Raw genomic sequence first — 23,470 nt, 5'->3', positions numbered from 1 at the left:
AAAGGCTCTTCTTTGTATCGCTAAGTTAGCTTTTGATGGACCATGCACCTGTTATAAAGATAATCAAGTTCCCAATTGTACTTCTATCCAGGACACAGCAGAATGTCCTGATATTAAAGTCTATTCACTTTATTCCTGGCGTAAAGACGTTGGCTGGAATGTGACTAAAAATAGACTAAAGCATATTTTAGTTTAGGCCAACAGGACTTTATCGATTCAAGATCGAATGGCAGCTATGGAATTTTACTCCTCTATGAACAAGTCCTCTGGGACACTTCTCTTCCACTATATCAATCTGATATTTATAGGGCAGTAGTACCTTTAAATCAATCTTCATCAAATTAGCTGATCTTTCCCAACAGTGTATGAAGCCTTCTATGTTAATGAACACTCGCTCGCTCCAAAGGTCTTCTCTACTGTTAGCAGAATCAGTTCTTATGTTAGAGCAATGGAACCGAGCTCAAGACTACAGCCTCAGAAAGATTGGGGACTTTATTAAATTACAGAAATCACTTGGTGTTGCTGGTCTGAAAACTATTCACAAAGAACTTGTCCCCAAAGATGAGGGTATTAGAATTCATAAACTTACAACATCTATTCATATGTCCCTATTGAAACCTCAGTCTAAACATTTTACTGCATTTGACCCGAGTGACATATGGAGGGGAGGTAATGCATGTGATGGTCCCATTCATTATAACATTGGAAGAGTGCGATGGCACAAAGGAAAACATGGTGGAAAGGCTCTTCTTTGTATCACCAAGTCCCTTGGTCATGGTATAGGGATTCCTTTTTAGATGGACTCGGTCTTAGTGTAGGGTGTGAAAAAGCCCTGGCTAGACTTACCTCTCATGCCATACTACATAACATTACTTCCCTTCCTACAGACAGTACTATACTCGGGGATACTGTTCGGTTCGCTGAATCTATTAAATGGAAACTAGATATCCTTCTTACGGTCCCTTTAATAAAACAAACGGAGATTTACTATAAGCAATGGAAAATCCTTAATTTGGCCTCGTTAAGTCTCCAGGATCGTTTCGGGCCTTAGTGACAGTACAGCATCCGTATGATAGGATAGCTCATCCGCGTTCGCAGTTTAATTCCACTCTTAACTTTCCCTCAACGATGTATGACTTTATTCAGGTGAGTGAATGCACTGATCAGGGATTCCGTATCTGTCACATATGGCAAAAATTTAACCCTTGTGGCACCCATTCAGGTAAGGCAGATTGCCCTGTTATCTCTACTCCTGTGCGATCAGATTATTGGTGACATTTCTTGTTGGGAAATGGCTCCAATGCGGTTGTTACAGCCTCCGGGTGTTCTAACTGGAGTCTGGATATTGGCACCTGGATGATAACACCCTCTGAGGATGTTACTTGCTGTGCTTTGTCCTTTACAGCCACTCCAGGCGCTGCTTCACAAACTACTGACCACCTCCATTCGCTTACCCATTGTCTCTCGAGACCAGGAGGCCAAAGAAGAAGAATACATTATACCTTTTAGAATTAAAGATTGAATAAATGGTCAGTTTTCAAGTCTCACTGAAATTCCTTTTAAGGGCAGAGTTAAAAATCCATGAACATCCCTGTTACAATGGAATGTGTACAAGAAACATCTTTTAAGTTAAATGAGACAGGCTATACATGGTCCGTACTGATAACTAGAATCCTAATTAGTTGATAATGTTAATGATATAGACAGACTGACTTAAGGAGATGGTACAAGATACCATCAAAGAACCATCACAGATGATCAATCACAAAATGGAACGTTACCTACAAAAACAGATGCCACGTAAACCCAATTTAACCCAAAAAGGCAAAAACAGTTACTACACAAATTTAATTTAAAATCTTTTAAGTATAAAACACATTTATAATGTTAAGTCTTAGTGTTACTAAAAAACACTACAAACATTTTGGCCAGATAAAATCTCATAATTTCACAAGAAGGGAATTCTCAGCAGACAATTAATTGGGAATAAGTAGCTAATGATATTACCATAATTGGGAATAAGTAGCTAAAGATAATATCATAAAAGGATAACAAAAGTGGGAAAAACATGCACAGAAAGGTAACACCTACATTTCAAAAGATGAGTTAATAGATTAGAAACAGTATAAACATGAGAGTTTTGAATCAAAAAATCAGGGGTATTGAAATTCCTCATCAATATTTCTTAACCTATGGTAAGAACGGCTGACTGAATGACAACAGAATTCTGCTCTTAACTGAGAGTGTTCTGTCTTGTTAGGCAGGAGGCTTACTCAGGGAATTTAAGGTAATAGTTTACTTTGAATTTTGATGGATATTCTAAGATATTTTGCTGTAACATTGTCAAGGTTGAAATTTTAAATTCTATTTTAGAAATAAGATTATGTTTTACATCTCTTAGTAATCTTTGATATTGTAGTATACTTATCCACTTAAAAGTGTATTGCATGTTAAATTCTTTAATAAATATATAAAAGTTAATAAATTGCCTCATGTAGCATTCTGTATACAACTACAAGAACTGCCTTTCTGTGTCTCTTTAAGTGGAGAGATACGTATTGAAGGGAGTTTCCCAGACCCTTATAATATCTGGTATATTTCTGACTTAGCCATAATTATTTTTAAAAATAGGCTATCTGAAAAATGGTAATATTCCCTGTTAGTTTTCTTTCTTTGAGGGAAAACTAGTTCAATTCTTTGGACCCAAATAAGTGTCTATAAGAGTTTGTCTGGTTTGAAATTAATTAAAGGAGATTCATAGGGATTTATTCCTGATTTGCTTTAGTCCCCATAAGGGGCTAAAGTCATAAATCACTTCAGTAAAACATAAGTTCTGTAGTGGAGTGGTGCGTCATGTCCAGACCACATAGTACATTTTCCAGTCGTTCTGATGAAAGATCATCAACCTGAAAGATTAACTCTGTGTCTCTCTTCACAGATACTGCCATTGCCATTCCTGATGAGTACTTCCAGCATTTTCTGTTTTCATTACAGATTTCTAACATCCACAGTATTTTGTTTTTGTATTGGAAATATATCACCGTTTCTCCATCGTCGCTGGATCAAAATCCTACAACTCCCTACCGAACAATACCTTCACCACACGGACATCAGCAGTTCACAAAGGCGATTAACCATCACCTTCTCAAGGGTAATTAGGGATGGGTAATAATGTCGGCCTCGCAACCAATGTCCACATGCTGTGAATGAATACATTTTTTAAAAGACCCTGTAGCCACTCCCACTGTACACCAACTGTCAGGCCAGAAACTAGGCTGGGGTCTGGATAAGCCTTTTGTTTGAAATTTCTGGAGGCCTCTCGGGCACAAACTTCACCTTACCCAAACATGGCCAGTGGTGTAGAGATGGTTGTGGGGAGTTAATGGAACTATACCTGATAACAGCCTGACAATCATTAATTGGAGGGTTCACTTGGGAATCCCCAGGACCACTCGAAGATGAAGAGATGAACTTTTCAAAAGCAAAATTTAAAAGTTTAAATTATTCAATGGGGATGGGTGGCGGAAACAAATAGATGATAAAGTGAGATGCCATTTGCCCTCTCAGGTAGATGTAAAAGATCCCATGGCACTAGTTCGAATTAGAGCAGGGAAGTTCTCCCCAGTGTCCCAGCCAATATTATCTTTCAATCCACATCACTAAAAACAGATTATCTAGTCATTATCACATTGTTGCTTCTGGGAGCTTGCTGTGCGCAAATTGGCTGCCACATTTCCTACATCACAACAATGACTGCACTTCAAAAAATTCTTCACTGGCTGCAAAGCACTTGGGAATATCCTGAGTTTGTGAATGGCACTATATAAATGCAAGTCCTTTATTTCCTATGGAGGGCGTAATGGAAGATCCTCCTCCACTCAGACTTGGCATTCTTTGACCTAAACTTCTATCCTTTTTAGTGGGTGGGAGCACTAGATGCATCCCTCATGGCATGGGTCCTCTGCCATTTATGCCCCTTTCCAAGGGTTCCTTCATTCCATGTTAGGTTACATTCCACCTTAACCCTTTCGATTGGTCAGGTATGACCTCATCTTCTGGACATTGTCTCTTCTTGATTATTTTAAAATAGTTAGATTGGCCAGATAAGACCCCACCTTCCATATATTGTCTCTGCAGATAGCTTGATGGCCTAAGGCATTGTCACATGATGGGGAATGTTTGCTATCCCCATCAATGTTCCAGTCATGAATATTCTCCGAGTACCTTTACTTGCATTTCTATCCTTATAAGGCCTGCAAGTCTATCACCTATTGTGACTCTGAGTCTGTCTTCATTGAAATGCAGAAGGACAGTTATCAAGACATCCCGTCTCATAGCAAAAGCCACTTCTCCTGCTGTTACAGTAAACACCATCTTCCACCATCTCTCCACTGCAGCATACAAACATACAATTCACATAACAACATGATTCCAAACACAAGGTCCATAACTTAATTCTAATATAATACATTGATACATATACAAAGTATAACTTTTTCTGAGCATAACCACAACATCACTTAAAACCATTCTACTTTGGAACATAGCGCCTCATGTGAATTGTGTCAGGCCATACCTTAAATAGATTCATCCAACAGATTAAATGCGGCAGTTGTTAACCCCTTAGTTCCTACAACTTTCTGCTTCCAAATGCTCCACCAACCCCCCACATTCCTGCCATTGATTGCCCGACACATTCATCCTCACCTTCCTACACCAATTGGGAAGTAAAAAGATTCTTTGTTGCCCAATAGATTGGCTCTTGTCTGTCAGTCAAATAGCCTTTATCCCCCGTCTCAGATATCTTTATCACTAACAAGCAGAAGTTCAAAGAATTTCTCACAGCAGTATCCAAGAGATTGATCTTCAGTTCCCCTGAGACTCCAAGCCAACCCTGTAGGGTTAGCAGTCCTACAACCTAGGCTGTATTGGAGTTCAGGCCTCAGAGAGGGAAGAGCAGAGAGCTGTCTTCTTCCATCTCAAAGCATCCTCCCAGAGTATTGATGGCTATTTCTGCCGAAGCTGAATGTTTATTGTGAAGGCCTGGGCATGTGTAATAAATAACCAGATAATGTGTTTTACGAGTGGGGGATGTGGAAGCCACTCTCTGATCACTGTTGTGTGATAAAGGACGGACTCTGTTTGCTCTGTGCACCACTCCAGCAGATCTCCACAAAGTGCCCAGATTGTTGACTTTATTGCTGTCATTTAAACACTGAAACTTTTCTTTTGTGAAAGCAAAAGGCACTCTCAGACTTGACAAATTCCACTGAGAAAGGAAACCCTTCACTCCTTTGACAAATAAAACCAATTCTGATGCTTCGCACACTTCTGAAGAAATAAATAACCCCCAGCTCTTCTGAGGCCCCCTCCTCTGAACTCTGTTTCCCTTGCTGATTTATTGCTGAGTGCCAAGAACGTGGAGGTGTGCCACCAAAATCGATTTCTCCCTAAGTGCAGTTGTAAGACATATCATCACAAAAGTTGTGGGTTCAAGTCCCACTAGAGAGAATTGAAAATACCATCTGGGCTGACACTCTACTCCAGTACTGCGGGAGTGTTACAATGTCGGAGATGTTTTCTTTTGGATGAGAAGTTAAATCAAGGCCACATCTGCTCTTTCAGGTGGATGTAAATAATCTCACAGCACTATACAAAGAAATGCAGGGGCATTCTCCCCAGTGCCCGCTTTAACATTTATCCCTTAACCAATGCCACTAATAACATAAAATAAAAGCAAAATACTGCAGATGCTGGAAATCTGAGATAAAAACAAGAAATGCTGGAAATCCTCAGCAGGTCTGGCAGCATCTGTGGAGAGAGAAGCAAAGTTAATATAATCTGATGAGTTCTGATGAAGGGTCACTGACCTGAAACATTAACTCCGCTTCTCTCTCCACAGATGCTGCCAGGACCACTAATAACAATGCTGTTTGCGGTACCTTGCTGTGTGCAAATTGGCTGCCACATTTCCTACATCACAATAGGCCCCACACTTCAGATCTTGTGTTTGGCCTGACGTCGGGTTTTGTGGCGGGGAGGCTGGAGAATTGAATCAAACCTAATGCCGTGTTGCCAGGCCCAATCTTCCTGGGGCGGTGAAGCTCTGTAGCGTCACCTCTGCCGCTCTGCGACGGGATCCTAGTTTAAATATTTAAAATACCTCTCTGCGTAAATTTCAATGTCATCCACCGCGATCTTCCCAACCGTTCCCAATCTCGAGCTCGATGTATGGCAATCACGCGCCTTCACTTTCCCGTCCAAGAGCAGCTGGCGCCACTGAGGAGGGGAAGGGGTCAACTCCACAAACATTCCTATCCTCAAAGATGGGGGAGCCCAGCACATCAGTGCAAAAGACAAGGCAGAAGCATTTGCATCCATCTTCAGCCAGAAGTGCCGAGTGGATGGTCCATCTCGGCCTCCTCCTGAGGTTCCCAGCATGACAGATGCTAGTCTTCAGCCAATCCGATTCACTCCACGTGATAGCAAGAAACGGCTGAAGGCACTGGATACTGCAAAGGCTACGGTCCCTGACTATATTCCGGCAGTAGTACTGAGGAATTGTACTCCAGAACTTGCCGCACCCCTAGCCAAGCTGTTCCAGTATAGCTACAACACTGGCATCTATCCAGAAATGTGAAAAATTGCCCAGGTATGTCCTATGCACAAAGAGCAGGACAAATCAAACCCAGCCAATTACTGCCCTATCAGTCCACTCTCAATCATCAGCAAAGTGATGGAAGGGGTCATCGACAGTGCTACCAAATGGCAGTTGCTCAGGAATAACCTGCTCACTGACGCTCAGTTTGGGTTCCGCCAGGGCCACTCAGCTCCTGACCGCATTACAGCCTTGGTCCAAACATGGACAAAAATGCTGAACTCAAGAGGTGAGGTGAGAGTGACTGCCCTTGACATCAAGGCAGCGTTTGACCAAGTATGGCATCAAGGAGCCCTAGCAAAACTGAAGTCAATGGGAATCAGGTGGACAACTCTCCACTGGTTGGACCCATACCGAGCGCAAAGGAAGATGGTTGTGGTTTTTGGCAGTTGCTCATCTCCGCTCCAGGACATCACTGCAGGAGTTCCTCAGAGTAATGTCCTAGGCCCAACCATCTTCAGCTGCTTCATCAATGACCTTCCTTCAAATCATAAAGTCAGAAGTGGGGATGTTCACTGATGATTGCACAGTGTTCAGCACCATTCACAACTCCTCAGATACTGAAGCAGCCCATGTCCATGTGCAGCAAGACCTGGAAAACATCCAGGCTTGGGCTGATAAGTGGCAAGTAACATTCACACCACACAAGTGCCAGAAAATGACCATCTCAAATAAGAGAGAAATTAACCATCTCCCCTTGATGTTCAATGGCATTACTGTCGCAGAAACCCCCATTATCAACATCCTAGGGGTTACCATTGACCAGAGACTGAACTGGACCAGCCACGTAAATGCTGTGGCTAGAAGAGCAGGTCAGAGGCTGGGAAATCTGAGGCGAGTAACTCACCTCCTCTATACCCAATCCCTGTCCACCATCTACAAGGCGCAAGTCAGGAATGTCATGGAATACTATCCACTTGCCTGGATGAGTGCAACTCCAACAACACTCAAGAAGCTCAACACCATCCAAGACAAAGCAACCCTGTTTATTGGCACCCCATCCACCACCTTCAATACTCACTCCCTTCAGCACTGATGCACAATGGCAGCAATGTGTACCATCTACAAAATGCACTGTAGCAACTCACCAAGGCTCCTTCGACAGCATCTTTCAAACCCACGACTTCTACCACTTAGAAGGACAAGGGCAGCAGATGCGTGGAAACACCACCACCTGCAAGTTCCCCTCCAAGCCACACACCATCCTGACATGGAACTATGTCGCTGGGTCAAATTCCTGGAACTCCCTTCCTACCAGCACTGTCGGTGTACTTACACCCCAAGGACTGCAGCGGTTCAAGAAGGCAGCTCACCACCACCTTCTCAAGGGCAATTAGGGATGGGCAATAAATGCTGGCATAGCCAGCGATTACCGCATCCCACGACTAAATAAATAAAAACACATGCTGGCCTTATCAACGACATCCACATCCCATGATAGAATTTTAAAAAAGAGATGATGAAGTTGCCTCCCCGCAGCAGAATACCCAGGCTGGAGGAACGGAAATCATTTCCCCCTGACCAGATCGATGGCCCGTGCGACCACCATCACGACCATTGCCTCTAGGTGCTGAGGTGTGGTATTCCACACTCCTGCAGCAACAGCAGGTCGGCTTTGACCTTGGCGAGGTAATCCAAGATCGAAACACATCGCGTAATGGATTTAAGGCAATGCAAGTTAATTGAAGCAATCTTTATTTATTTATTTTTATTTGGAGATACAGCACTGAAACAGGCCCTTCGGCCCACCGAGTCTGTGCCGACCATCAACCTCCCATTTATACTAATCCTACACTAATCCCATATTCCTACCACATCCCCATCTGTCCCTATATTCCCCTACCACCTACCAAGACTAGGGGCAATTGCTAATGGCCAATTTACCTATCAACCTGCAAGTCTTTTGGTGGTGGGAGGAAACCGGAGTACCCGGCAAAAACCCACGCAGACACAGGGAGAACTTGCAAACTCCACGCATGCAGTACCCAGAATTGAACCAGGGTCGCTGGAGCTGTGAGGCTGCGGTGCTAACCACTGCGCCACTGTGCCGCCTGTTTATACCCATTTTTAAGTTAGTTGTTGCTTCCCACTGTTGTCACTGAGACTGCTCTCAATGCAGCCCAGCCTCTACCAGTCATGGATGAGCTGGACATACAGCCAACAAAATCGGAACTCAGTGATGCCATTGATTCTCTAGCCGGCGGAAAAGCCCCTGGAAAGGACAGCATTAACCCTGAAATAATCAAGAGTGCCAAGCCTGCTATACTCTCAGCACTACATGAACTGCCTGTGCTGGGACGAGGGAGCAGTACCCCAGGACATGCGCGATGCCAATATCATCACCCTCTATAAAAACAAAGGTGACCGCGGTGACTGCAACAACTACCGTGGAATCTCCCTGCTCAGCATAGTGGGGAAAGTCTTTGCTCGAGTCGCTCTAAAAAGGCTCCAGAAGCTGGCCGAGCGCGTCTACCCTGAGGCACAGTGTGGATTTCGTGCAGAGAGATCGACCGTTGACATGCTGTCCTCCCTTCGTCAGATACAGGAGAAATGCCGCGAACAACAGATGCTTTCATTGATCTCACCAAAGCCTTTGACCTCGTCAGCAGACGTGGTCTCTTCAGACTACTAGAAAAGATTGGATGCCCACCAAAGCTACTAAGTATCATCACCTCATTCCATGACAATATGAAAGGCACAATTCAACATGGCGGCACCTCATCAGACTCCTTTCCTATCCTGAGTGGTGTGAAACAGGGCTATGTTCTCGCACCTACACTTTTTGGGATTTTCTTCTCCCTGCTGCTTTCACATGCGTTCAAGTCTTCTGAAGAAGGAATTTTCCTCCACACAAGATCAGGGGGCAGGTTGTCCAACCTTGCCCGTCTAAGAGCGAAGTCCAAAGTACGGAAAGTCCTCATCAGGGAACTCCTCTTTGCTGACGATGCTGCTTTAACATCTCATACTGAAGAGTGCCTGCAGTGTCTCATCGACAGGTTTGCGGCTGCCTGCAATGAATTTGGCCTAACCATCAGCCTCAAGAAAACGAACATCATGGGGCAGGACGTCAGAAATGCTCCATCCATCAATATCGGCAACCATGCTCTGGAAGTGGTTCAAGAGTTCACCTACCTAGGCTCAACTATCACCAGTAACCTGTCTCTAGATGCAGAGATCAACAAGCGCATGGGAAAGGCTTCCACTGCTATGTCCAGACTGGCCAAGAAAGTGTGGGAAAATGGCGCACTGACACGGAACACAAAAGTCCGAGTGTATCAAGCCTGTGTCCTCAGTACCTTGCTCGATGGCAGCAAGGCCTGGACAACGTATGTCAGCCAAGAGCGACGTCTCAATTCATTCCATCTTCGCTGCCTCCGGAGAATACTTGGAGATATGGTCCTGCCACCTGATGCCAAGTATCAGGTGGCAGGACCATATCTCCAACACAGAAGTCCTCGAGGCGGCCAACATCCCCAGCTTATACACACTACTGAGTCAGCGGCGCTTGAGATGGCTTGGCCATGTGAGCCGCATGGAAGATGGCAGGATCCCCAAAGACACATTGTACAGTGAGCTCGCCACTGGTATCAGACCCACTGGCCGTCCATGTCTCTGCTTTAAAGACGTCTGCAAACGCGACATGAAGTCCTGTGACATTGTTCACAAGTCGTGGGAGTCAGTTGCCAGCGATCGCCAGAACTGACGGGCAGCCATAAAGGCGGGGCTAAAGTGTGGCAAGTCGAAGAGACTTAGCAGTTGGCAGGGAAAAAGACAAACGCGCAAGGGGTGAGCCAACTGTGTAACAGCCCCGACGAACAAATTTTTCTGCAGCACCTGTGAAAGAGCCTGTCACTCTAGAATTGGCCTTTATAGCCACTCCAGGCGCTGCTCCACACACCACTGACCACCTCCAGGCGCTTACCCATTGTCTCTCGAGATAAGGAGGCCAAAGAAGATGTTGCTTCCCACACCAGTTGTCCTTGCTAGTCCCAGTCCTTGGGTATATTCCTGCATACCCATAGTGTACACAACCTGTTTCACATTCGTTGGTCTCAGAAACCCCTTCTGGTTTCTCATGGGGGGGTTTGTTGTGCTAGGGTGACATCTGGGGGGTCTTGTAGGCATCAAGGCTTGGGCTGTCCTCTGTTGTTGGTGTCTTTCCCCTCTGTTCCTCCTCGAAGACATCACTGCTCCTGGCTTCCTGGAGCTGGAGTATGCCAGAAGCTTTGTTACTCTCGGTGTCCCGGACTGGGATGTGCTGGACATCTCGCTGGGTTCGGCGCTTTGGGTTTGGGGTGTGCTGAACTCATCACAGCTTCCAGTGCCCCAGAGCTGGGGAGCTTTATCTTCCAGCTCCTTTGAGTTCTGCCGCTTCTTTTGCAGGTGCTGTCGTTCCAGCCCTTCCTCATCCAATGAGGAGGAGCTGCCATAGTCTGTCTTAGACAGTAGCCTCCTCTTGCCACTGGTTTGGGTGGTGGCCTGTTCCTTTTTTAGAGATTTATTCTTTGTGGTTTTCCTTTGTACCACTTGCCACTGACCAGTTTGTCCATCTGCTGCCTCCTCCTCCATTGATTCTGACTGTAGAGGAGGGGGTTTCCAGGCATGGGGTAGGTGTTGGGTCGCTGGTTTCAGCTCCCTCCCCTTTCTTCTCCTTCTCAAATAGACTTTCCTCGCTGCGGGAGGATTGCTTGTCTCCATCCCAGCACCAGACGCGTTCACTGTTCCTTCTCCCGGCTTTTCCTTGGACCTTGCCGTCTGAGCATAACTGAGGCAGCCTTTGGGGCAGGTTTTGTAGAGGTGGCCTGCCTCACCGCATAGGTTGCAGCGCTTACTGTTTACATTCCTTGATCTGATGGCCTTCCTTCTTGCAGTTCTTGCAGACGACTGTGCTACAGTTAGCTGCCACGTGACCAGATTTGCCATAGGTCCTACAAACTCTGGGCTGCTCCGCATAGACCAAGAAGCCTCGACTTCCTCCGATAGCAAAGCTGGAGGGAGGATGGATGATGGCTCCATTGGCATCGACCTTCAAGGTGACCTTGACCTGCGCTTGCTGATCCAAATCCCAAAGGGTCCTTGACATCAGTGCTGCTGCCGGCCACCTCGACGTACCTGGCGAGGAAGGTGAGTACATCCACGACAGGAACATGGGGGTTACAGAGGTAGATTGTCACCACCCGGTCACGTTGCGACGGCAGCGTGAAGAGTGACTCCACTGTGAGGATCGACAGCAGTGCCTGGTTTCCCTTCTCCTTGAACACCTTCAGGAACTTGATGCATCCGTCACATTCTTGAACGTCACGTCAAAATATCCACTGCTGGGGAAGTCCTGCAGGCAGAAGATGTCTGCGGTTTGGAATCTACAACAATTAATAAGGATTTCCTTAATGAAGAAGGTACAGTCAACAGGTGCACCTCCTTCCTTATCCTTCGCCAGCACCCGAACGATGTTACACACTCCCAGGCTTAAAGCTCTAGAATTGTTTACAGCCATTTTACTCAAAACCTACCTAGAACAGGATCAAAGGCCACTGATTATGGTCTCTCCCTGAGAACATTTTTTTTGATCATGATTTCTCCTCTTCCAGGTAAGTAGAAAGAGAAAAACTCTTTCCACTGGTTGGGTTGGGTTTGGGGCAGGGAAAGGGATGGGGCGGCTGTCTAAGGTCATGACCTTAAAATCAAGCTAGGTCACTCAGAGGAGAAATTATGAAACATTCCTAACATGCAAAGCATGGTAGAAGTGTGGAACCCACTCCCACAAAAAGCAGTAGATGCTTACTCAATTAATAATTTTACATCTGATATCAACAGATTTTTGCTAGCCAAGGGTATTATGGGACATGGAACCAGGGCAGGTAAACAGAGTGAGGATATAGATCAGCTGTTATCTCATTGAATGGTGGAACAGGCCTGAAGGGCTGAATGGCCTACACCTGTTCATATGATTCTATGTGTCCTGCCATACAGAAGCACCAAATGTAAATCTGCCTCAGGATTGAATTCCAACATTACAAAAAGCATCCAAGATTGCAAATTCTAAGATTGGAAGAGTATAATCATCTGGGAGGCCTATCGACTACCTTTGTTGTAACAATTGCAGTTTAGGGCCATTTGGATATTGCAATTCCTTCTTTCCTTTTGTTTCAAATGTTTTTCTTCAGTCCCAGTTCCATTGGTTTAAGGTGCACGGCTGAGCAATTCAACAAACCCCAGAGGCATTCCTGTTTTATATCTTTACATATGCATCTTTATGATGAATCACTGTGCTATGTTAACTATAATTAAGGTGCTGCAAAATTGAACTGCATGAAAAGGGTTAAGTTCCCACGCCAAATGAAATTACATGGGAAAAGTTCAGATTCCCATGCCAGCAAAACAAGAATATTTCAGTTGTAATGGCTCCAGTGAGATAAAAATAATGAACCACTGAAAAATAATAAGCAAAGTGACCTTGAGGATGGTGAGAAGTGAAAAAAACTATCTTTGGAAATGTTTAAAGATGAGATAAGGAAGAAAACTGGCAGAGCACAAGTAAAACAATTGAGGAAAATAGGTGAAATGGCAGTCATTGGGCAAGGGGAGCAGGTGACAGCAGTTAAACAGTCGATTCTGCAATACCTGAACAGAGGGTAAGAAAGGCCGATAGACCGTTCTGGCAGAAAGATCCAGTGTCTGTCATAGGATAGCTATTCGAAGGTCACATGTAATGTTGTGCCAAATGTATTAAAATGATTACGAATAAACTTAGAAATGAGATGAAGTCTCGTCTCTGTCTCCTTCTGTTCCTGAGTAACCCAAACACACGTCAACATGGGATAAGCTGGTCTTATAAACGAGGTGGTTTAATAAATACCGTAACTGACAGATTTTAATCCCCAGCTATTATTGTAATATGGATTTTAATTAACTCAGACTAAAATAACATAGCACATAGGTTAATGGGGTGGGGGGAGGGGGAGGTGGGTTTGAAGTTCTTTCTTGAAATTGAATTGAAACTTCACAGCAGAGCACTAGAGAGGAGTACAAACCCAGCAAACACCAATTGCTCCATTTATTCCCCTGTGTAAATCAGGGTAGAAGTAAGTAATAGTGGCTAAGATTCCAGTACCAGGTGCTGAAGGAAGCATAGAGACCTTGAGCAGCGCCTCCTCATCCTTAGTATGTAGAAAAGAGCTGTGTGTGGTTATGGTCCCCAGTAGCTTGACAGCAAATGGGAAAATGGTCATTATATTTAAAAGGAATCAATTCATCCCATGACCACGATTGTGCAAGGGCAGCTGCTGGACTCTTGTACAAAGTTACCTATATAAATAAGGTGCACATCACCTCTAGATAATTAGAACAGACTCCAGAGACACTGTGCAATAAAGCCCATGCCTCAGTTCCTGAGCAATAACTATAACCTTTATGTTTTAATTTTTAAGCTTTGAACTTGACTTTGTGCTTTGGAGTGCCACATTGCATTTTACTGAAGTGGTTTATGATTTTAACCCCTTATAGGGACTAAACCAAATCAGGAGTACATCCCTATGAATCTCTTAATCAAGTTCAAACCAGACAAATTCTCACAGACATTTATTTGAGTCCAAAGAATCGTACTAGCTTTCCCTCAAAGAAAGAAAACCAACAGAGTATATTACCATCTTTCGGATAGCCTATTATAAGGGTCTGGGAACTCTCTTCAATACGTATCTCTCACGTAAAGAAACACAGAGAGGGGGTTCTTTGTAATTGTATACAGAATGCTACATGAGATGACTTATTAACTTTTATAGATTTATTAAAGAATTTAACATACAATACACTTCTAAGTGTATAAGTATATCACAATATCAAATATTACTAAAAGATGTACCACATAATATTATTTCTAAAATAGAATCCAAAAGTTTAACCTTGCTAATGCTACAGCAAAATATCTTAGAATATCCAGAATATCCATCAAAATTTAAAGTAAACTTTTTACCTTTCTCTTAGTTGAGAAGCATTGTTTGAGGATTCAACACTTCTAATCATTGCTTCAAAAACCTCTCATGTTTATACTGTTTTTGATGTGTCATCTGACTTTTAGCATTTAAATGTGACCTTCCTATGAGTGTTTTGCTTCCTTTTAAAATCCATATCTTTAATTACCATTTCTACTTAATTTTTGACTGGACCTCCTTTTCTTTTGAAGTTGTGAGCATTTATCTGGTCAAAATGTTTATAACTGTGTTTACTTAACCTCTCTTGTTCCTGTTAGTCCATTTCATTTATTGTTTCATTATATATAATTGCCCTATCCATGGCACCCCAAAGCAATCTCCGCAGCCAAACTGTCTGCACAAACCAATTAAGTTTATTGCTACCTCTTACTGAAAGGATATTTCAATGTGTGTGTTTATCTTCCAAGCCCCTGACAACAGAGACACAGATGGATTTCCCAACTTTTTTCTGGTTCATAACAGGGACCTTGAAATTTTCTACCTTCTTAAAGGGGAATGTCAGTGAGTTCTAAAAGCTGACCAGTCATTCAATCCCTAACTCTAAAAGACATAATACACTATTTCCAAATTCTACTTAACTCAGCCTATTATACCTATATTCCATCGCATTACTGCCATTAATAAAAGTCATTAAAGACAATTTGTTCCTGTGAGTTTGATTACCCAAGATCCAGAATATTAAGCCTCCCACCATTGAAGTTACCAAAACCTCAACATCATTCTGGCAAATCTGCATTGCACCCCCTGCAAGGGCAATATAGACCTCCTGAGGTGTGGTGCTGAATGCAGTACTCCAGGTGGAATACATCCAAGGCCCTGTACAACTGAAGCGTAACTTCCTCCCCTTTATATTTGAACCCCCTTGAGTTAAGGGCCACATTCCATTAGCTTGTGTGGCTCACCACCACCTTCTCAAGGGCAATTAGAGATGGGCAATAAATGCTGGTCTAGCCAGCGATGCTCACATCCTGTGAAAGAATAAGGAAAAAAACACATGGAATCATATAAATTTACAGCAGGGAAGGAGGCCATTTGACCCATCGTGTCCACACTGGCCAACAAGTAGGCATCCCACCTAATCCCACTTTCCAGCTCTTGGTCTATGGCCTCGTAGGTTACGGTATTTCAAGTGCATATCCAAGTACCTTTCAAATGTTATGGGATTTTGGCCTCTACCACGCTTTCAGGCAGTGAGTTCCAAACCCCTACAACTCTCTGGATGAATGTATTTCCCCTTGAATCCCTTATCTCTTCCCCTAAATCAATGCTCCTGGTTATGGACTCCTCAACCAATGGGAATAGGGCCTTCCTATCCTTTCTAACTAGACCCCTCATAATTTTATACATTTCAATTAGGTCTCCCCTCAACCTCCACTATTCCAAAGAAAACAACCCTAGCCTAACCAACCTTTCCTCATAACTAACATTCTCCAATCCAGGCAATGTTCTCATAAACCTCCTCTTCATCCTCTCTCGTGTAATCACATCTTTCCTATAGTGCAGTGACCAGAGCTGCACGCAGTACTCCAGCAATGACCTAACTAGTGTTTTATACAGTTCAGCATAACCTCCCAATTTTTATATTCTATGCCTCAACTAATTAAGGCAAGTATCCCGTATGCCTTCTTGACAACATTATCTAACTTGTCCAGCCACCTTCAGGGATCTGCATTCACTCCAAGGTCCCTCTGTTCCTCTACACTTCTCAGTATCCTACCATTTATTGTGTATTCCTTTGCCTTGTTAGCCTTCCCAAATGCATTACCTTACACTTACTCTGGATTGAACTCATTTGCCACTGTTCAGCCCACTTGACTAGAGCATTGGCATCTTCCTGCAGTCTACAGCTTTCTTCTTCATTACCAAACACATGGCCAATTTTTAATTATCTAGTAGCTTTTAATGATTAATGTACAGGGCACCTAAATCCATTTTCTCTTGCCCAGTTCTTCGTCCCTCATCATTAAGTACATATTCTGATTAGTCTATCTTGGATCCAATTTAATTAACCTGCACATCATGTAAATAGGGGAATTAAGAGAGAATGACAAATGAGTCACATTTCTTTTTTGTTAGGAAAAGTGTCAGGAATCCCTTATCAGGTTGTTATGTGAGCTATTGACATTCCTAGGAAATAGATAGATGAGTAAGAGAACAGATATTTACAATGATGGTTAAAATTGGTCTAAATAACATCAACAGAAGATGGTTGAAAACCACCCTGAAACATAGGCCTACACTTCTTTCTATCTGATCAAGCAAGGAAGAGCCTGGCAAATATTTGAGAAACCCCAAGAAGGAGTGATGTTGCGGTCTATGTGGGTTCAAGCCCCACTACAGAAATGTGAGTACATAATCCAGGGTGACACTCCAGTGTAGTACTGAGGGAATGCTGCATTGTTGAAGGTGCCTTCTTTAAGATGAGTCGTTAAACTGAGGACCCATCTGCCCTCTCAGGTGGATGTAAAATGATGCTATACGAAGAAGAGTAGAGGAGTTCTTTGTGGTGTCCTAGCCAATATTCATTCCTCTAAACTAAAATCTAAAATAGACAACTAAAATAGATTATTTGGTCATTATCTCATTGCTGTTTGTGGGAGCTTGCTGTGCGCAAATTGCCTGCGGTGTTCCCTACATCACAACCGTGACAATACTTCAAAAGTATTGGCTGTAAAGCTCTTTGTGGGGGTCCTGAAGTTCTGAAAGGCTTTATATAAATGCAAGTCCTTTCTCTTCCTTCTTTCTATTTATGGTTCCTTCTGCAACCGCTGCTGAATTGCATGGGATTCTGCAGGGGTTTGGCGGTGCGGGGGGGAGGGGGTTGCAGGGGAAGGCGACGGGAGTGGCTCTGCATTGACTCCATTTATACTGGGGGAGGGGGGGCGGTGAAGAGGAGAAAAAGAACTACATGCATAGTGTGCTGCAGACCAGAGAGGCTCCAGGTCCAAGTGCCTTCAGGGGAGGAAGGAAAACATTGGAAAGGCAAAGAGTTGGCACGTGATCAGATAGGGAGGATTGGTTGTGAGTACATTTCTGACCACCTGGATTCCAGATTTAAACAGAATTGCTGTCTAACTGAAAGTGAGCAGTGACAGTTGACACCGGATAAGTCAAGAATCTAAACAAGAGCAAGAGCAAAATGTTTCCACGAGCAGGAGGTTCTTCATGTGTGAGCTGAGACCATCACTGCTATTCGACTGTGAAGGCATTCCAGCCAAGTCCGATCTTGTTAGCTTTAACATCCAAGTTTTCCAATCGATTCTGGAGTCAGGCAGGGCTATCCTCTCTCCCCTGTCTTGTTTGTTTGCTGTATCGAACCTTTTGCTGAGTCCATCAGGAAGGATGTAGGCATAAGAGGGGTGACAATCCCAGGCAGCAGAGGCATGTGGGTCAAAGCCTCCCTGTAAATGGACGACGTCGCTGTCTTCTGCTCGGATCCACTGTCCGTTTGCAGACTGATGAGCGTCTGTGACCAGTTCGAACTGACTCAGCAACCAAAGTAAATCGCAGCAAGAGCGAGGCCATGTTGTTTAGGAACTGGGCCAACCAATCCTTTGTTCCCTTCACCATCAGGTCAGAATACCTGAAGGCGCTGGGGATATGGTTCAGAGGGACGAGGGCGAGTGCCAAAACCTGGAAGGAGCATATAATCGTGGTGAAACGGAAACTGGGCATGTGGGAGCGATGCTCTCTATCCATTGTGGGTAAGAACCTGGTCATCAGGTGTGAGGCACTCTTGGTGTTGCTGTACGTGGTGCAGGTCTGGCCATAACCCGCTCCTACGCCATGGCGATCACCTGAGCCATTTCCCGCTTTATCTGGAGATTAAAAATGGACTGTGGCTGCAGGGACACAGTGTACAAATCTCTAGATAAAGGTGCAAAAACATACCCAACGTCACCCTCATCCATTTGGCCACCTTTGTGTGCGGCTGCATCAAGCTGTGCATAGACCTGCGGAGCAGGTGTCTCTATGTGCTGAGGTTCTATTTGACCCTGGTGTTGCGAAGGATGCATCTGGCCACGTTGCCTTGGAATTCACCATACCACCTGTCCCAGCTGGAAAAATTTGTACAGAAAAACACCTTTGACCACAAGTCCATCAGGCGACGGTCCACATGTAATGTTCTTGAGGCCCTGCGGGAAAAGGAGATGGTGGATCCTGTCGGATGGCTCCCCGAGCAGACTTTCAAACTCATTTGGCAGAATGCCTCATCACCAGAACTTTCAAACAAGCACCAAAACATGGCTTTGATGTGGGTGAGAAAGGCCTGCCTCTTCAGATCCTTCCTGCACACCCGGAGTTTCACCGCCTCCGCACACTGCCCTCGATGTGGCTGTGGTGGGGACGAGACCGTCACCCATTCCTTCTGCAATGTGCCTTTGCAAATCAGATCTGGAAAGAAATTTCATGTTTTTTTGTCGAAGTTCATCCCGAGCAGCTCTGTAATGCACAATTACAGGCTGTTCCCAGGGCGCACACCGAGATAAAGGTCAACTGCTGCCGGAGGACCATCAACTCGGTGAAAGACACATTTTTGTCAGATATTTGCTGGTCTTCCAGTGCAAAGAGCTGTCGATGACCGAGTATTGCAGACTGACATATTTCAAGGTCCAGGACTACATGCTGTGGGACGCACTAAAGTTTAGGGCAGCCGCCACAGAGGCTCAATTGGGAAAGGGCAGAGTCTAAGGCCCTCCCACCATAGTATACTGAGGGGCTGAAAACTGTGTTAAACCTCTTGGGTTGTATGCACCACGGAATGTCTGACAGGAAATGTAAATGTACATTGTAAGTATAACCTGTAATGGCAAGTGTAGCGAGGTACCTCATGTACAGAAACTGATCTGCATTGTATTTTATGTAATGTCAGATTTGAACTGTTATGTAATGTATTTTACAGATTTTATGAATAATGTATATTTTTGGGAAAAATAAAATAGCCTCAGCATTCTCACACAATCCTTTGCTCGATAGTACTGAGGAGCTTGAAACCTGCCTAGAATATTCCCCTACCTTCAACCCAGGAATCTCAGTTGCTTTCTCTATCACTGTCCCACCCCCACCTAGTTGGGAATGGATGGATAAGTCATCAGAGAACATTTTTTTTCTAAAATATACTTTATTCATAAAAATCCGAAAAAAAATACATTGCAAAACAGTTCAAAACAGCACCGAGTTGACATTCCAAAAAGTGCAAAGGAAATCAGTTTTCTTCAATACAGGAGTGAATTGCCTCACACCCCTTCCATTCCATTTTACATGCCATGTACATTTTACAGCAAAACCATATCTGGTGTATACAGCCCGAGGGGTTTCCCATGGGTCCAGCCCCTCAGTTCACTTTGGTGGGAGGACCTTACACAGTGGTCTTTCCCCATTGAGCCTTTTTTTTTTGTTTCTTTTTGGGTTTTTTTGTTGATGGGGCCTTTATTCCTCAGGCCCCCTTTATATATATATATTGGCCATGTGAGCCGCATGGAAGATGGCAGGATCCCCAAAGACACATTGTACAGCGAGCTCGCCACTGGTATCAGACCCACCGGCCGTCCACGTCTCCGTTATAAAGACGTCTGCAAACGCGACATGAAATCGTGTGACATTGATCACAAGTCGTGGGAGTCAGTTGCCAGCATTCGCCAGAGCTGGCGGGCAGCCATAAAGACAGGGCTAAATTGTGGCGAGTCGAAGAGACTTAGTAGTTGGCAGGAAAAAAGACAGAGGCGCAAGGGGAGAGCCAACTGTGCAACAGCCCCAACAAACAAATTTCTCTGCAGCACCTGTGGAAGAGCCTGTCACTCCAGATTTGGCCTTTATAGCCACTCCAGGCGCTGCTTCACAAACCACTGACCACCTCCAGGCGCGTATCCATTGTCTCTCGAGATAAGGAGGCCCAAAAGAAAAAGAAAGAATTTATATATTTTAAAAATAACTTTATTAAAAAACAGATAAACAAAAAACTCAAATTAAAATGCCATTCTCAGTGTCGATGATGCACTCCAGTCCCTGCGGTGCCCACAATGGATAGAGAGCATTCCTCCCATATGCCCAGTTTCCGTTTCACCACAGCTATATGCTCCTTCCAGATATTGGCACACGCCCCGGTCCCTCTGAACCATATCCCCAGCATCTTCAGGTATTCTGACCTAAGCAATTCTTTTCAATGGACTTCCCCACACACCTTCCCAACTTCTGTTTATTAGCGTGTTATTGTCCAATTCCAATGTCTCTTTTCTTTAAGACTAAGACATTACCTCACGCATGATCAACGCCTTGGTCAAAGCATTCTCTACCATTACATCCTATACAGTAATTTCAAATATTCATTTTCTTGCCGTGACACCTTATTTTGCACTTTATTTACAAAACCTTCCACACAAAACCAGCATCCAACTTCAGTGGTTTCAACAAGTGATCAATTAATACACACAGGACGACAGATAAGTTTACATCCTGAGATATAAGCTGTCACAGCTAGCTTAGCTGTACCCAGCTGATAGAGACAAAACACTTTTCAATGAAGTCCCTTGTTCAATACTGTTATGTTCTATATTTTACTAGTACAGGAATCTTTGTTTCTTTCAACTCAGTGCCTCAACCTTGAAATAAATAGAAGTCATCTGGACAACTCCAATTATTTTTCCCTTTTCTACCATTAAGGAGTTCCATACAAAAGAGTTTTAAAAAGTAAATAAATCTTCCCCTCCCCACCTCTGTCTACTGCGCTTTGCTTATCATGCTAGTTAAGATTTCCTGATAACCAGTGTGGCCCAGAGAGGAATGTGACCTTTTTAGTGCCCCCCTTTGTTCTTTGTTCAGGCCTTTTCAAAGCTTAATTAAGTACAAGAAAAGACAAGACAACCCCAATTGAGAAAGCTGGAAATCGGAAATGGGAACATAAATTGCTGCAAATTCACAGCAGGTTACGGTATTGTTTGCCTTAGAGCAGGGAAGGTTAATGGGAGAATAATGGAGGTGTTCAAAACAAGGAAGGGGTTTCCAGTAAGAAGGGTGAACACTGTTCTCTACTGATAGGAGGAGCAGTAACCAAAGGGCACAGATTTAAAATCATTACGAAAAGAACCAGCTGAGACATTTTTAAGCAGTGAGCTGTTATGATCTGGGATGTGCTGCCTGAAAGAGTGATGGAAGCAAATTCAAAAGTAACTTTCAAAAGGGGTTTAGATAAACACGAAAATGAAAATTGCAGGGCTATGGAGGGAAAACAGTCCTTCTTCTGTGCTGTAAGAATTTATGGCCCTGATAATAACAAGGATGTGGGAAATGTATGGGGTGGCGGAAAGGTTTAGCAGCTGGGAAAGCCAGAAGTGCCGGTTTCCTGGAGATCTGCCAAATTTAACGGCAGCGCCTGAGATAGAAAAAAGATCTCCCCTTACTGGCCAGCTAGATTGAAGACTGGTTGGTAGGCCTGAGGCATCGGGTCCCAGCAGGGATCTAGCATCAGGAGGGGGTCGGTCATCGGGAAGAGGGATTTCCAGGTTAGCTTGTTGGGCCAGTGGGAGAAATCCACCCTCCACCTGGCCCACAAGCAGGCCCTTCATGCCTCCCTTTAGCTTCCAAGTTTCTCGGGGTGTTAGACATATATCTTAAAATAAAATGGAGGCACGCAGTCTCCGTAAAATATTTTAAGGACTAGACCTGCCTTCTGAGAGCAAATTGGTCACCCGCCCTGACCCGCCTCTGTTAAAATCAGAAGTGGGTGAGTTGGAGTCAAGTTGGGGTCAGGTTACCCAATATTTATTTTTAACTCCCAACCTGGCCTGCAGCGTAACATTGCCCCCAATTACTCTATAGCTTCTGTACAGAGATAAACAGGTGTTGGGTGTTAATTCATAATCCGGGGTTTAGTGGAGTTTCAATACATTAACCAGTCTTTTTCTTTACGGATTACTTTTCTCATTTAAGAAAAATGCATGTGGCCTTTTGTATCTATTTGAACAGGCAAGTAGGTCCTCAGTTTAAAGAAAGAAAGAGAAAGGACTTGCATTTATATAGCACCTTTTGTGGTTTCAGAATCTCCCAAAGTGCTTTACAGCTAATAAAGTACTTTTGAAGCATAGTCACTGTTGAGATATAGGAATCACGGCAACCAATTTGTGCGCAGCAAGCTCCCACAAACAACAATATGATAATGACCAGGTCATCTGTTTTAGTGATATTGATTGAGGGATAAATGTTGGTCAGGACCCTGCTTTTCTTCAAAATAGTGCCATGGGATCTTTTGCCTCCACATGAGATGACCGGGCCACGGTTTAACATCTCATCCGAAAGGCGGCACTTTCGATAGTGCAGCACTCCTTCAGTTCTGCATTGTAGTGTCAGCCTAGATTATATGCTCAAGTCTCTGGAGTGGGACTGGAATCCACAACCCACTGGCTCAGTGGTGACAGTTTCACCTCCTCTGAAAGGCTGCATTCCCAAGCACGTATGTGTGTTCTCAGTATTATCTGTTTTTTATTTGAATGCTCTTATAAGTGCTGGTGTGGCTACAGCAGTAGTTCCATGTTGACTCCACTGTTAGGAGGCTTAAGTTTCTGGATGTCAGATAATCAAACAGACAGCAACAGTTTGTTTTTCAGCAGTTTTTCTTTAACAGCGCCAAAATACCGAGAAGCACTAAAAAACACAAAGGTTAAAAAGACAAACGTAAAGTTTATAGTTACCACTCCAGCAACAGAGACATGGCTTCACTGCACAGTTGTCACTCAAAATAGTTCTAACAATCTGGTGGCAATATGCACCTTATGTAGGTGATGGTGTCCCAAAAGTCTAGAAGCTGTCCTTGCAAAACAGTAACCGCGGG

At 44.0% G+C, this 23,470-nt stretch overlaps 1 long non-coding RNA gene across 1 annotated transcript in view; it reads right to left on the bottom strand.

The window, feature by feature from the left end:
- The window catches only part of LOC137379736 (uncharacterized), a 44,074-nt gene extending 20,604 nt beyond the window's left edge, over window positions 1-23,470 (bottom strand). The window contains exon 1 of the long non-coding RNA XR_010976898.1: window positions 23,409-23,470. This is a non-coding gene — a long non-coding RNA (uncharacterized lncRNA). The remainder of the gene's footprint in view (window positions 1-23,408) is intronic.

Source organism: Heterodontus francisci, chromosome 18, assembly GCF_036365525.1.
Source record: "Heterodontus francisci isolate sHetFra1 chromosome 18, sHetFra1.hap1, whole genome shotgun sequence".
In the NCBI taxonomy this organism is placed as follows: domain Eukaryota; kingdom Metazoa; phylum Chordata; class Chondrichthyes; order Heterodontiformes; family Heterodontidae; genus Heterodontus; species Heterodontus francisci.
This window is presented reverse-complemented; position numbering and strand designations above follow the sequence as displayed.